This window comes from Hyperolius riggenbachi, chromosome 9 (assembly GCF_040937935.1).
Source record: "Hyperolius riggenbachi isolate aHypRig1 chromosome 9, aHypRig1.pri, whole genome shotgun sequence".
Taxonomy (NCBI): Eukaryota; Metazoa; Chordata; class Amphibia; order Anura; family Hyperoliidae; genus Hyperolius; species Hyperolius riggenbachi.
The window spans coordinates 180029509-180042738 of record NC_090654.1 but is presented as its reverse complement, the minus strand read 5'-3'; positions in this window follow the sequence as shown (position 1 = coordinate 180042738).

Sequence of the window (13230 nt, the reverse complement as noted above, 5' to 3'; positions counted from 1 at the left end):
CAGCATTTCAGCAGTAAATCACACAGTGGGCAGCATAACACCAGTGGGCTGGCTGAGTACCTGGCGGGGTAGTGGGCTGGCTGGGCGGGTAGTGGGCTGGCTGGGTAGCTGGGTAAGCAAGCTGGGTGAGCAAGCAGTGGGCTGGCTGAGTAATTAATTGCAGTATTTGTATAGCGCCTTTCTCCTGTCGGACTCAAAGCACTTGCGAGGCAGCTACTAGAGCGCACTCAGTAAGCAGTAGCAGTGTTAAGGAGACTTGCCCAAGAAACTCCTTACTGAATAGGTGCTGGCTTACTGAACAGGCAGAGCCGAGATTTGAACCCAGGTCTCCTGTGTCAGAGGCAGAGCCCTTAACCATTACACTATCCAGCCACTGCCTGGCTGGGCGAGCGGGCAGTGGGCTGGGTACCTGGCTGGGCGAGCGGGCAGGCTGGGTGGCTGATCGAGCGGGCAGTGGGCTGGCTGGGTACCTGGCTGGGTGAGCGGGTAGTGGGCTGGCTGGGTAGCTGGGTGAGCAAGCAGTGGGCTGGCTGAGTAATTAATTGCAGTATTTGTATAGCGCCTTTCTCCTGTCGGACTCAAAGCACTTGCGAGGCAGCCACTAGAGCGCACTCAGTAAGCAGTAGCAGTGTTAAGGAGACTTGCCCAAGAAACTCCTTACTGAATAGGTGCTGGCTTACTGAACAGGCAGAGCCGAGATTTGAACCCAGGTCTCCTGTGTCAGAGGCAGAGCCCTTAACCATTACACTTCCAGCCACAGCCTGGCTGGGTGAGCGGGCAGTGGGCTGGGTACCTGGCTGGGCGAGCAGGCAGGCTGGGTGGCTGGTCGAGTGGGCAGTGGGCTGGGTACCTGGCTGGGTGAGCGGGCAGGCTGGGTGGCTGGTCGAGCGGGCAGTGGGCTGGCTGGGTACCCGGCTGGGCGAGCGGGCTTTGGACTGGCTTGGTACCTGGCTGGGCATGTGGGCTGGCTGGATACCTGGCTGGGCATGCGGGCAGTGGGCTGGCTGGGTACCTGGCTGGGCATGCAGGCAGTGGGCTGGCTGGGTACCTGGCTGGGCATGCGGGCTGGCTGGGCATGCGGGCTGGGTACCTGGCTGGGCAGCGGGCTGGGCATGCGGGCTGGCTGGGTACCTGGCTGGGCATGCGGGCTGGCTGGGTCCCTGGCTGGGCATGCGGGATGGCTGGGTCCCTGGCTGGGCAGCGGGCTGGCTGGGTACCTGACTGGGCATGCGGGCTGGCTGGGTACCTGGCTGGGCATGCGGGCTGGCTGGGTACCTGGCTGGGCATGAGGGCTGGCTGGGTACCTGGCTGGGCATGCGGGCTGGCTGGGTACCTGGCTGGGCATGCGGGCTGGCTGGGTACCTGGCTGGGCATGCGGGCTGGCTGGGTACCTGGCTGGGCATGCGGGCTGGCTGGGTACCTGGCTGGGCTGTGTGCTGGCTGGGTATCTGGCTGGGCATGCAGGCTGGCTGGGCATGCGGGCTGGCTGGGTACCTGGCTGGGCATGCGGGCTGGCTGGGTCCCTGGCTGGGCATGCGGGCTGGCTGGGTACCTGGCTGGGCATGCGGGCTGGCTGGGTACCTGGCTGGGCATGCGGGCTTGCTGGGTACCTGACTGGGCATGCGGGCTGGCTGGGTATCTGGCTGGGCATGCTGGCTGGCTGGGTACCTGGCTGGGCAGTGGGCTGGCTGGGTACCTGGCTGGGCATGCGGGCTGGCTAGTTCCCTGGCTGGGCATGCGGGCTGGCTGGGTACCTGGCTGGGCATGCGGGCTGGCTGGGTATATGGCTGGGCATGCGGGCTGGCTGGGTACCTGGCTGGGCATGCGAGCTGGCTGGGTACCTGGCTGGGCAGCGGGCTTGCTGGGTACCTGGCTGGGCATGCTGGCTGGCTGGTTATCTGGCTGGGCATGCGGGCTGGCTGGGCATGTGGGCTGGCTGGGTACCTGGCTGGGCATGCGGGCTTGCTGGGTACCTGGCTGTGCAGTGGGCTGGCTGGGTACCTCGCTGGGCATGCGGGCTGGCTGAGTAGCGGGCTGGCTGGGTACCTGGCTGGGCATGCGGGCTGGCTGGGTACCTGGCTGGGCATGCGGGCTGGCTGGGTACCTGGCTGGGCATGCGGGCTGGCTGGGTACCTGGCTGGGCATGCGGGCTGGCTGGGTACCTGGCTGGGCAGCGGGCTGGCTGGGTACCTGGCTGGGCATGCGGGCTGGCTGGGTCCCTGGCTGGGCATGCGGGCTGGCTGGGTACCTGGCTGGGCATGCGGGCTGGCTGGGTATATGGCTGGGCATGCGGGCTGGCTGGGTACCTGGCTGGGCAGCGGGCTGGCTGGGTACCTGGCTGGGAATGCGGGCTGGCTGGGTACCTGGCTGGGCATGCGGGCTGGCTGGGTACCTGGCTGGGAATGCGGGCTGGCTGGGTACCTGGCTGGACATGCAGGCTGGCTGGGTACCTGGCTGGGCAGCGGGCTGGCTGGGTACCTGGCTGGGCAGTGGGCTGGCTGGGTACCTGGCTGGGCATGCGGGCTGGCTGGGTCCCTGGCTGGGTATGCGGGCTGGCTGGGTACCTGGCTGGGCATGCGGGCTGGCTGGGTACCTGGCTGTGCAGCGGGCTGGCTGGGTACCTGGCTGGGCATGCGGGCTGGCTGGGTACCTGGCTGGGCATGCGGGCGGGCTGGCTGGGTACCTGGCTGGGCATGCGAGCTGGCTGGGTTCCTGGCTGGGCATGCGGACTGGCTGGGTACCTGGCTGGGCATGTGGGCTGGCTGGGTACCTGGCTGGGCATGCGGGCTGGCTGGGTACCTGGCTGGGCAGCGGGCTGGCTGGGTACCTGGCTGAGCATGCGGGCTGGCTGGGTCCCTGGCTGGGCATGCGGGCTGGCTGGGTACCTGGCTGGGCATGCGGGCTGGCTGGGTACCTGGCTGGGAATGCGGGCTGGCTGGGTATATGGCTGGGCATGCGGGCTGGCTGGGTACCTGGCTGGGCAGCGGGCTGGCTGGGTACCTGGCTGGGCATGCGGGCTGGCTGGGTACCTGGCTGGGCATGCGGGCTGGCTGGGTACCTGGCTGGGAATGCGGGCTGGCTGGGTACCTGGCTGGGCATGCAGGCTGGCTGGGTACCTGGCTGGGCAGCGGGCTGGCTGGGTACCTGGCTGGGCAGTGGGCTGGCTGGGTACCTGGCTGGGCATGCGGGCTGGCTGGGTCCCTGGCTGGGTATGCGGGCTGGCTGGGTACCTGGCTGGGCATGCGGGCTGGCTGGGTACCTGGCTGTGCAGCGGGCTGGCTGGGTACCTGGCTGGGCATGCGGGCTGGCTGGGTACCTGGCTGGGCATGCGGGCGGGCTGGCTGGGTACCTGGCTGGGCATGCGAGCTGGCTGGGTTCCTGGCTGGGCATGCAGGCTGGCTGGGTACCTGGCTGGGCATGCGGGCTGGCTGGGCATACGGGCTGGCTGGGTACCTGGCTGGGCATGCGGGCTAGCTGGGTACCTGGCTGGGCAGCGGGCTGGCTGGGTACCTGGCTGGGCATGCGGGCTGGCTGGGTACCTGGCTGGGCAGTGGGCTGGCTGGGTACCTACCTGGCTGGGCAAGCGGGCTCCTGACTGGGTAGCTGGGCTGCAGCACCAGCGGTGACTCAAATCTTCTTGCCAGGGGCTCCTTCGTGTCTCCCGGGCTTTTTCCGACTTGCCCCCACCCTCCAGCAGAGTGGCAGCTGTTGGCCAGGACGTGATCCTGAACTCTGCATGCCGCCGCCTGGTCTAGTGACGTCACTAGACCAGGCGGCGGCATGCAGAGTTCAGGATCATGTCCTGGCTGGCCGCTGCCACTCTGCTGGAGGGCGGGGGTGAGCGAGCTCCCCTCATCTGTAGGTGCGCTCTCCGACACTCCCCCCGGTCGTCCCCCCCCCCCCCCCCCCCTGCACAACAACAACAAAAAATATTTTTTTTTTATGAAGAAATAAAAAAAAAAAAAAAGAAATGAACTATAGGTGCCCCCCCGAGGACCCACCCATGGCACCGGCCCACGGGTGCCTCTTAATAGATACGGCCCTGGCTCTGCTGAAACACTAATTACCTCACCTGTGCATGTTTTTGGTTTTTAGCAAGACGTACTGTTGTTGTTGGGCCTTGAGAACAGGGTTGGGGAACTGTGGGTTAAAGTGTACCTGAGACAAGGGGAATAAGAGGATTTTTACTTACCTTGGGCTACTTCCAGCCCCATCTGTCAGCTCCCTCCGTGTCCTCTGGTTTGATCCATTGTGCCACTGTCAGCCCTGATAAAGTCAGCGACTGGGAGCGCTCTGCAAAGCAGGGAGCACTCTGCACATGTGCATTTCATACATACTTGTAATTGTGCATGTGCAGAATGCCATGGAAGCAATCTAGGAGGATCACGGCCTGGAACAGGGTATGAGCAGTAAGTAGCATCTGGGTTGCAAACTTTATTTTGAAAGCAGAAGCACTACAGACTGGCCTTGGAGGACACTGAATGCACTAACAGACTAGAGGGGGCTGAAAGAAGCCCCAGGTAAATGAAAATTCTCTTTTCCCTCATCTCAGGTTTACTTTAACAATGGGTTTAGTTTAGTGAGCGGTGACAACAGTGGTGAGTTAACCCTCTCTGCCAGGGTTTGTAGCTTCAGTTCAAAGAATGTATGCTGTTTTACTACTGGATTGATGCATCAGTTCTATTAGCTTAAAACTCAACTCCAGGAGAAGAGAACTGGGCTTATTTAGTCAGGAGAAAAGATGCCTTATGCCTCGTACACACCCTTGAATAAAGTCAGCTGAGACGGTTGATAATGACTGCTTCAGTAGATAATCAGACATGTGTACACTAGCCCCAGATCTCCGACCGGTGACCTGCATGCAATCCACCCTGTGGACAAACTCACCCTGTGCAACAGATGATCTTTTTGTGCAGGCCGCTCCCCACGTGATGTCATGCATGCACCACTCTGTCATCCCTTCAGTTCCCCCGCATAGCAACACAGTATGTTTTCAGCTACACAGCTGACTCACATCTGTGCAGCCCAGCCCAGTGATGTCCTCCAAGGGGATCAGGGCCCGATGACCCGGGTTCTGTGTGAACACACCTTCAGAAAAGACCTAATTAACATGTATTTATCCAATTTCAAAGCGCTACAGCTATTTCCCTTTAGTTCCTCCCCATTATACGTTTTTATAATGGATGAGCGCTAGACTTTCTCTATGATATAATTAACATGTATAAATATATCATAGGACTTGGGAGATGAGCTTTTTGTCCCCAGGCATGTGCAAATGATTAGGGGACATCATCTGCGTATGGAGGACAATTGTTTTTGTCGTTTATTTAGGAATGGGCTCTTTAAGAGTGAATATGGTTAAAATTGGGAATGTTTCACCACAGGAAGCAGATATGGCAGAGGATTTTTTTCCCTTTCAGGGCTAACTGGTCTTAAGGGGCCCATACTCTTACATGATTTCCCGCCTATATACAGCAGATTTGATCACTGTGATCAAATCGGCTGTGAAATCGTTGTGCAAATGCTGACCGAATGATCGATTTCCGTCCAAAATCGATCGTTCCCGTTGATCTGTCCGTGCGTAAGATTTCGCTTGATCGCCGGAGGATCGGGAGTGCGTCGATAGCGGCGTTCGAATGTCCGACAACCGACGCTAGCAGCAATACATTACCTGTTCTGCCGCCGCATGTCCCCGCTATCACTGTGGTCCCTTCTCTGCACTGGGCTCTGGCTGGCTTCACTTACACCCTGTCCCGACAGGAAGTTTAAACAGTAGAGCACCCTCTACTGTTTAAACTGCCCCCGACAGGAAGTAAAGTGAAGCTGGAACCCAGAGCGGAGAAGAGACAGCGGAGACCAGGGGACTCGCGCCGGCCGGATCAGGGGGGCGGCGGCAGCTCCAAAGATTGTGAACCAGTTTCATAGTGAAATCGATTCAAAATTTGTTTGCAGTGTAGGCAGCCAATAGATCCCTGTTTGATCAGATTCGATCACAGAGTGGTCTATCTGCTGGCCGATCTGGTGGCAATCGACCAGTGTATGGCAGCCTTAAAGAGAATCTGTATTGTTAAAATCGCACAAAAGTAAACATACCAGTGCATTAGGGGACATCTCCTATTACCCTCTGTCACAATTTCGCCGCTCCTCGCCGCATTAAAAGTGGTTAAAAACAGTTTTAAAAAGTTTGTTTATAAACAAACAAATGGCCACCAAAACAGGAAGTAGGTTGATGTACAGTATGCCCACACATAGAAAATACATTCATACACAAGCAGGCTGTATATATCCTTCCTTTTGTATCTCAAGAGATCATTATACACAGGCAGTGTGCATAGAGGGACCAGGAGGGGGGAGATGCATCACAGAACCACAACACTGAAGAACTTGGCAGCCTTCCAGACACAGGCTGACAAGTCTGACAAGAGAGAGATAAGTTGTTTTATTACAGAGACTGTGATAGTGGAAAGTGCTGCAGTAAGCCAGAACACATTAGAATAGCTTTTGGAACTTGTAGGATGATAAAAAACAGGATGTAATTTTTGTTACGGAGTCTCTTTAAGACTGCAAGTGTTTTTCACCTTCCTCTAGATTAATTGGAATATGTGAGGGTGCATACTAGTGTTGTACCATAATTTCTGGTTGAACTCAGTGAGCAGTCTTTTTTCAACCAAAATAGCTACCGTATGTATCTATGTAAATACTTGTAATGCCCTACCTGTCACTACTCAAAAACAACCACTATCTGTGATTACCTTCTGTCATTACCCACTAATGTCTGCCTCTTTTCATCACCCACCCTTTGCAATGACCCGTCACAGATGACCTGTCACTATTTCTACCACCAATCACTTTTTACTACTTTCTACTTTCTACCTAGTGGCTGTTACTTTAATCTACTGATTAATATCTGTCCCTCATTTGAAATCTACTAACACCTACCCGGCAGTGTAATCTACCGATTTCTGTTTACCACTATTGCTTCTGGTTGACATATGTCTTTTTTCAACCCAAATAACTATGTAACTATGTAACTATTATTGCCTGCCACTAGAATCTGAGAGTCACCACCTGACTGTACTTGAATTTACTCATTTCTGCTTGTCACTAGAATATACCCTTCTCTCTACCTGTCTGTCACTAGAATCTATTAAACACTACCTGTATGTCACTAGAATTTACTGATCACTACCAGTTTGCTCTTAGATTCTACTCATCGCTACTTGGTTGCCAACATAATCCACCTGTCACTGCTTGCTTGCCACTAGAATCTAATGAGCTCTGCCTTGCTGTTACTAGAATTACTTGCTGTTAGTAGACCTATTATTGCCAGTCTGTTCCTCAAATGTCTCTAGCCTCCTGGCACAGGAATCTACTTGAATATACCTACCATTCACTGATATTGTTGACATATGACTCATATTATATGTTTGTCATAGCTAATATTTGCAGATAAATGATATCTGCTCATAATTGGCGGTTACCTGCAAAAACACAGGAGCATGCAGTTCAACTAACCCAATTGTTTCTGATTCCATTTTGACTACCTTGGTGGCATTATAAGGGTGTGACACCAAAACCACTGACACTAAAAAATCAGTATGACATTTGAAGCCACCTAGGCCATGATCCATTATGCACTGGTAAGATTGCTATGTGTAGGTAGCACAGACCAGTACTAACACCAGGAGAGCAGGACTGTATTAACTCAGTAGCAGCATGTGTTACTGGGGTAACATGCACCTTGCTATGGTAACCTGTGTTACGTCATGTGTTACCATAGCAATCTGCACATTAACCCGGTAAAACATGTTTTACTTATTGGATAATGGGCAGTGCTCTCTTGACATTTGTACTGGTAAAATTGCAGTGTGCTACCTGCACACACCAACCTTACCGGTGAATGGTGAATTCGGGCCCTAGCCCCCATGTTCTGCTTGCTTTCTATTTCCTGTGAGATAGAACTTATAGAACAGAAAGACCCCTAAACATATTGCATTGGTGTGCATTCTCTTTTTGCTTCACCTCTGTTCACTAACCAAACAAATTATAATATGTCAGCACTGCAGATGGCATGAAAATCATTTGTAAGTGTCTGCAAAGAATAAACATTAGGCAGATAATGAAAAGGGAGGAAACAAGACTCAGGAAAAAAGATCTTCCTCTGAATGAATATTAAATTGCTGTCATTACAAGTTTCTCAAAACTGATTGTTCACTTTCAGCACAATAGCAACTGGATTTTTCCTTAACAAATCATAAATCTCCAAGTAGCTCAACAAATAATGACAATAATAGAGGCCCTGTATTCCTGCAGATTTCGATTATGTTTTTTGCGCTATTCAACCTTTGGGCCCAAGTTTGAAAAGCCATTACATGCATTCGTTATGCTGTGCTTATTGTTAAACAAAATGGACAGGATAATATACATTACTGGATGGCTTTTATTCCATTACCAGCAGTGAATAGGCCTTCTAAATAGGTCAGTGGCTCTAAAGGTGCAAATTAGAAATAATTGTTTATCTTGTCCTTGGTAGTCTTTGTGCTCAGCTGAATACAAAAGCCTATTCATAAAAAGTTGCCTTCAAATAATAGCTGAAATTAAAATAATATATAATAGAATATTCTAAAGTTAAAAGTAAACAGTCTAATAAATTATCTGAATATTATAGATGAATAATGAGATCACACCTAGGCTGCTCAATCAATTAATGTATAGTGAGGTAGGAGCACTCCAAAGAAGGGTCAGGACAAGGGCCAACAACTTTACTGTGTAAAATAAATAATAAAGTTATGAAAGCTACACATAATAATTCTGGACCAATTAAAAGAAGATTCCTTAGACAATGGAGGACAAAAAATTAGAAACTTACCCTTGACAAGGCAAGCTTTTGGATCCTCCAAAGACTCACCGAGTCCTCCTCAAGACCACCACCACTTCCAGGGACCCATTTGAAGTTTGTGGCCACACTCCTCTTCATGCATGAGCAGGGCCTTGTTGCACCCATGTGAGCAGGGCCGGATTTACCATAAAGCACTGTAGGCACGTGCCTACAGGTGCCTAAGGATGGAAAGGTGGCTTACTCCACTCCCTAAGTGCCTTACCTATGCAGAGTCTCAAATGGAGTGTAAAAGAGAGGTTACCCTCCCTAGTCTTGGCATTGACCAGATCTCCCCACCTCTACCTACCTAATACTTGGGGGTCACCTCTGGCTACCTGATACTTAGGATAGCTCTGGCTACATAACACTAAGGGGCACCTGTAGCTACCTATGAAAGGCAAGGAGAGTAAGGGAAAAGTGACAGTGGGGCCAGCCAGCACACTTGTGGTGCGGTTCAATAGGTTTGTATGTGCATGGAGGGCACAGTCTAGGGTGCCAGAACATCTGGGCCTATAGGCTCTTTTGAGGTAAATCCAGGCCTGCACGTGAGCATGAGTGGCTCTGGCTTACTGCACATGCATGGTTGTACTTGCATAGCCGCAGTACAACTATGCTTATGCAATAAGAGGAGTGGAACCATGATGTAACATATCTGGCAAGCTCTTGTTGGTTATGTTCCAAGGGTCCACACACAGCAATGGGGCTAGAAGGACATAGGAAGCCTCTGCAGGATCCAAAGGATTCCCTCTTCTTAGGAACGTATCTGATTATTTTTTTTTAATTATCTTGGGTACACTTTAAGGAGTATAATATTGATCTAACTGCCATACAAGATGGAATAGACAGGATTCAATCTCGAAGATAAAATATATGTTTGTTTGCAGTGGCCTTGAATTACAAGGGTAGTATGACATAAGCTTTATAGTAGACATTAAAGTGAACCTCCAGACTAAAAATCTACTCAGCAGCACTGAAAAGGCTTGTTTTTCTTACCCAAGCCTTAATTTTTGCAGCACAGAAGAAAACTGCATGGGCATTTTTCCCCTGATGCTGTGCAAAGCATGATGGGATTTCTGATGTTGTTCTGATGTTGTTCTCCTTCTGCTGTTTTGCCACAAATGTATTTTATTTTGAATTTGAGATTTGAAGCCTAGCGCACAGCTGGGAGGGGTGATTAGGACACAGGACAGTTGGAACTGTGTCTCATGCTCCCTGTCACCTCCTTTCAAACAAAAAGATGGCTGCCCCCATGAAAAAGATGGCTACCCCCATGAAATCACAAACATTTGCCTGATCTTTTAAAACAGGGTGGGTAAGAGATTATATTACCTATCTATTCTAATTAACATAACTAATGTAACTTAGTGACAGTATGTTTGTTTAAGCTGAAGCTCCCCTTTAATATCTGGTAGTCAATTCTATGCTTCTTGCTGGTTAATAAACAAATAATTTTGTAAGTTGGATATTGAAGAGAAGCTTCAACAAACCAACTGAAAGAAAAACAGTATTTGAAACGTGTTATGATTAACACCAATAGGCATGAGACTTGAAACGACAAAGACACAGGGAGATCGGGAGCCCGATCTGGTGTATTACCGTTGGACTAACGTCAGGTTATTAGTAGAGTAAGAGTAATACTCACAAGTGTGGGTTGCTGTAGGCAACCACTCGTCTCGGCATGTGGGGGGAGTACCGCCCTCACTCGGCCTTTTACCGTCCGGTATGGTCGTCACTCCAGGAAAATTCAGATATGCCAGGATGTTCCTGGTATCTGTGGATCCTCTGGGAGGATGTAGCATAAGCTTAGGGGTAGTTGGAGGCGCCCGTGTCGGATCGGGGGGACTTATGGTGGGGTCCCTGGGTTGTATGCATGTATGTGGACACTGATATTACAGCTCTATATTTATGGAGATAGCCTACCTTATTAGTAGTAATCAAACCGTGTAAAAAGTTCAGAATTTATTTGTGCACAAATAAATTCTGAACTTTTTATACGGTTTGATTACTACTAATAAGGTAGGCTATCTCCATAAATATAGAGCTGTAATATCAGTGTCCACATACATGCATACAACCCAGGGACCCCACCATAAGTCCCCCCGATCCGACACGGGCGCCTCCAACTACCCCTAAACCAATAGGCATGGAAATATATAGGCCAATGATTGTCTTGACACATTAGCTGATTTAACATATCCTCTATGTAGAGACCAGTGGCTTAGCAATTTACCGTGATGAACACATATTTGAAAATCTAGCACCTGTTTTCCACATAGAACCCTCCACAAAAGAACATACATTATACCTGGCATCAATGAAACCAATCAAATAGACCATGTGATGAGCACACATTCTGCATACCTGTAATTTTGCATAGTAATTCACAATTGCAATGCAACATCGTAATGCAAATATTTGCAAAAAATTGTTACCTATTTTGTTTCTAACTATAATCAGGGACTTTAATTTCACAATTAAGTGTAATTTTTGTGTAATTTCATACCGACTTTAATGGTTAATAGCAAAGCCCCCATACATGCTATCACCACCAAAACTATGCATGTTAAGAGGAATAGTGGGAACAAGTATCAACTTCACTTCATACTTCATGCTCTTAATTTTCTCCTATTTCCGTTGATGGTTTCTTTACATACTTGGCTGATGTCCTCCTGTTTTTATATGGGGGGTGGGTAACGATCCTTTTAAGTGATTACTGACAATCTTTGGTCATTAAATGTTTTCAAATTTTACCCAACACAGATTGAGTGCTGTGTATTTATTTTTTTGAGTCAATTGCACATTACAGCTAGCTCCTGCAGCAGCAGATGTGTGAGTAAATGCTTATATAAGGGGATGGTGCATCAATTTGCATATTTTTTGTTATAACTCAGATATAGCTCCATGAAGGGCTGCTTCTTCACCTGGTACTGGTATAGTGCCATATCCTCTCGATACCCGATGAACAACAAAGAATGCATAAATCCCTGCCCCGATGACTGACGAACAGCACTGCACTTATTGATCCCATCCCCAGCCCTCGACTTGCTATACTCAGTATAGAAAATCCCAGAGCAATGACATTCTGAATTCTGCTGCAGAATGTCATTTTGCTGACTTTAAAAAAACATCCATGTGAAACAAGCTCTAAAGTCAGTGCAAAACATTTCCCACACTCAGCACATGAAAAGGGCTTCTCACCAGTGTGAGATCTTTCATGTCTGACAAGCTGTGATTTCTGAACAAAATATTTCCCACACTCAGCACATGCATGTGGTTTCTCACCAGTGTGAGTTCTCTCATCTTTGGCAAGGTTTCCTTTATCACCAAAATATTTCCCACACTCTGAACATTTCCACAAAGACTTAAAATGGATTAAAAATGCAACCTTGGAAAAAGTCCTTTAATTAACTTAATTAACCAATTAATTAAATTTTGGCTATCAGTTATCCCTAGTGCCCCGGTTCAAATCCCCACCAGGGCACTATCTGCAAGACTTTGAGGGCTTCATATAATACAATAAAAAAATGACAAATTAATGGATAAAAGTACTGGCAATTTTACCCCAGTTTCCTGAATATGCCCTTTGACTATTAGCTCCCAGTTACCAGCATTCATAAAATAATGTCTCCAGAATTCTAAATATAAGATGATCAGATACTATAAAAATCAAGGCTCACTGAAAATGACAAACTAACGGAGCCATAGACAAGTCCAGCCAAAGATAACTTAGAAATATACTGGGAAGTTAGAACCACTAGAAAAAAATGGACAGAATTGAAGGCCTTAGACAAAAACAGATAAATCTGAAACTGCAGAGCAGAGCAAAAGGACATTTTTGTAATTGATTTATAAAATACTACTGTCACTACTGTACTAATTCCACTGTATAAATAACTTCTGAGGCCACAAATTAAAATGTATAGAATACAATGTAAGGTACTATATTATCATAAGAAGAACATTGAACAATTTTGAAGGTACAAAAACAGGCAAGGTAAATAATCAAAAGGATGAAAGGTCTGAGGTTAGACCAGGCATGGGCAAACTCGGCCCTCCAGCTGTTACGGAACTACAAGGTCCACAATGCAGTGCAGGAGTCTGACAGCCACAGTCATGACTCATATAGGCAAATGGACTTGTAGTTCCGTAACAGCTGGAGGGCTGAGTTTGCCCATGCCTGGGTTAGACAATCTGGGCTTATTTGGCTTTGTTGACTTTGAAAAGAGATGACTCAGTGGAGATGTAAATAAAGGTCACCTGGATGGGGGGGGGGGGTTGATTGTCAATTACCTGGTGCTTTTCCCAGCCCGCCCTCCCCCACCCCAGTATTTGATGTCCTCTAGGCCCCCTCT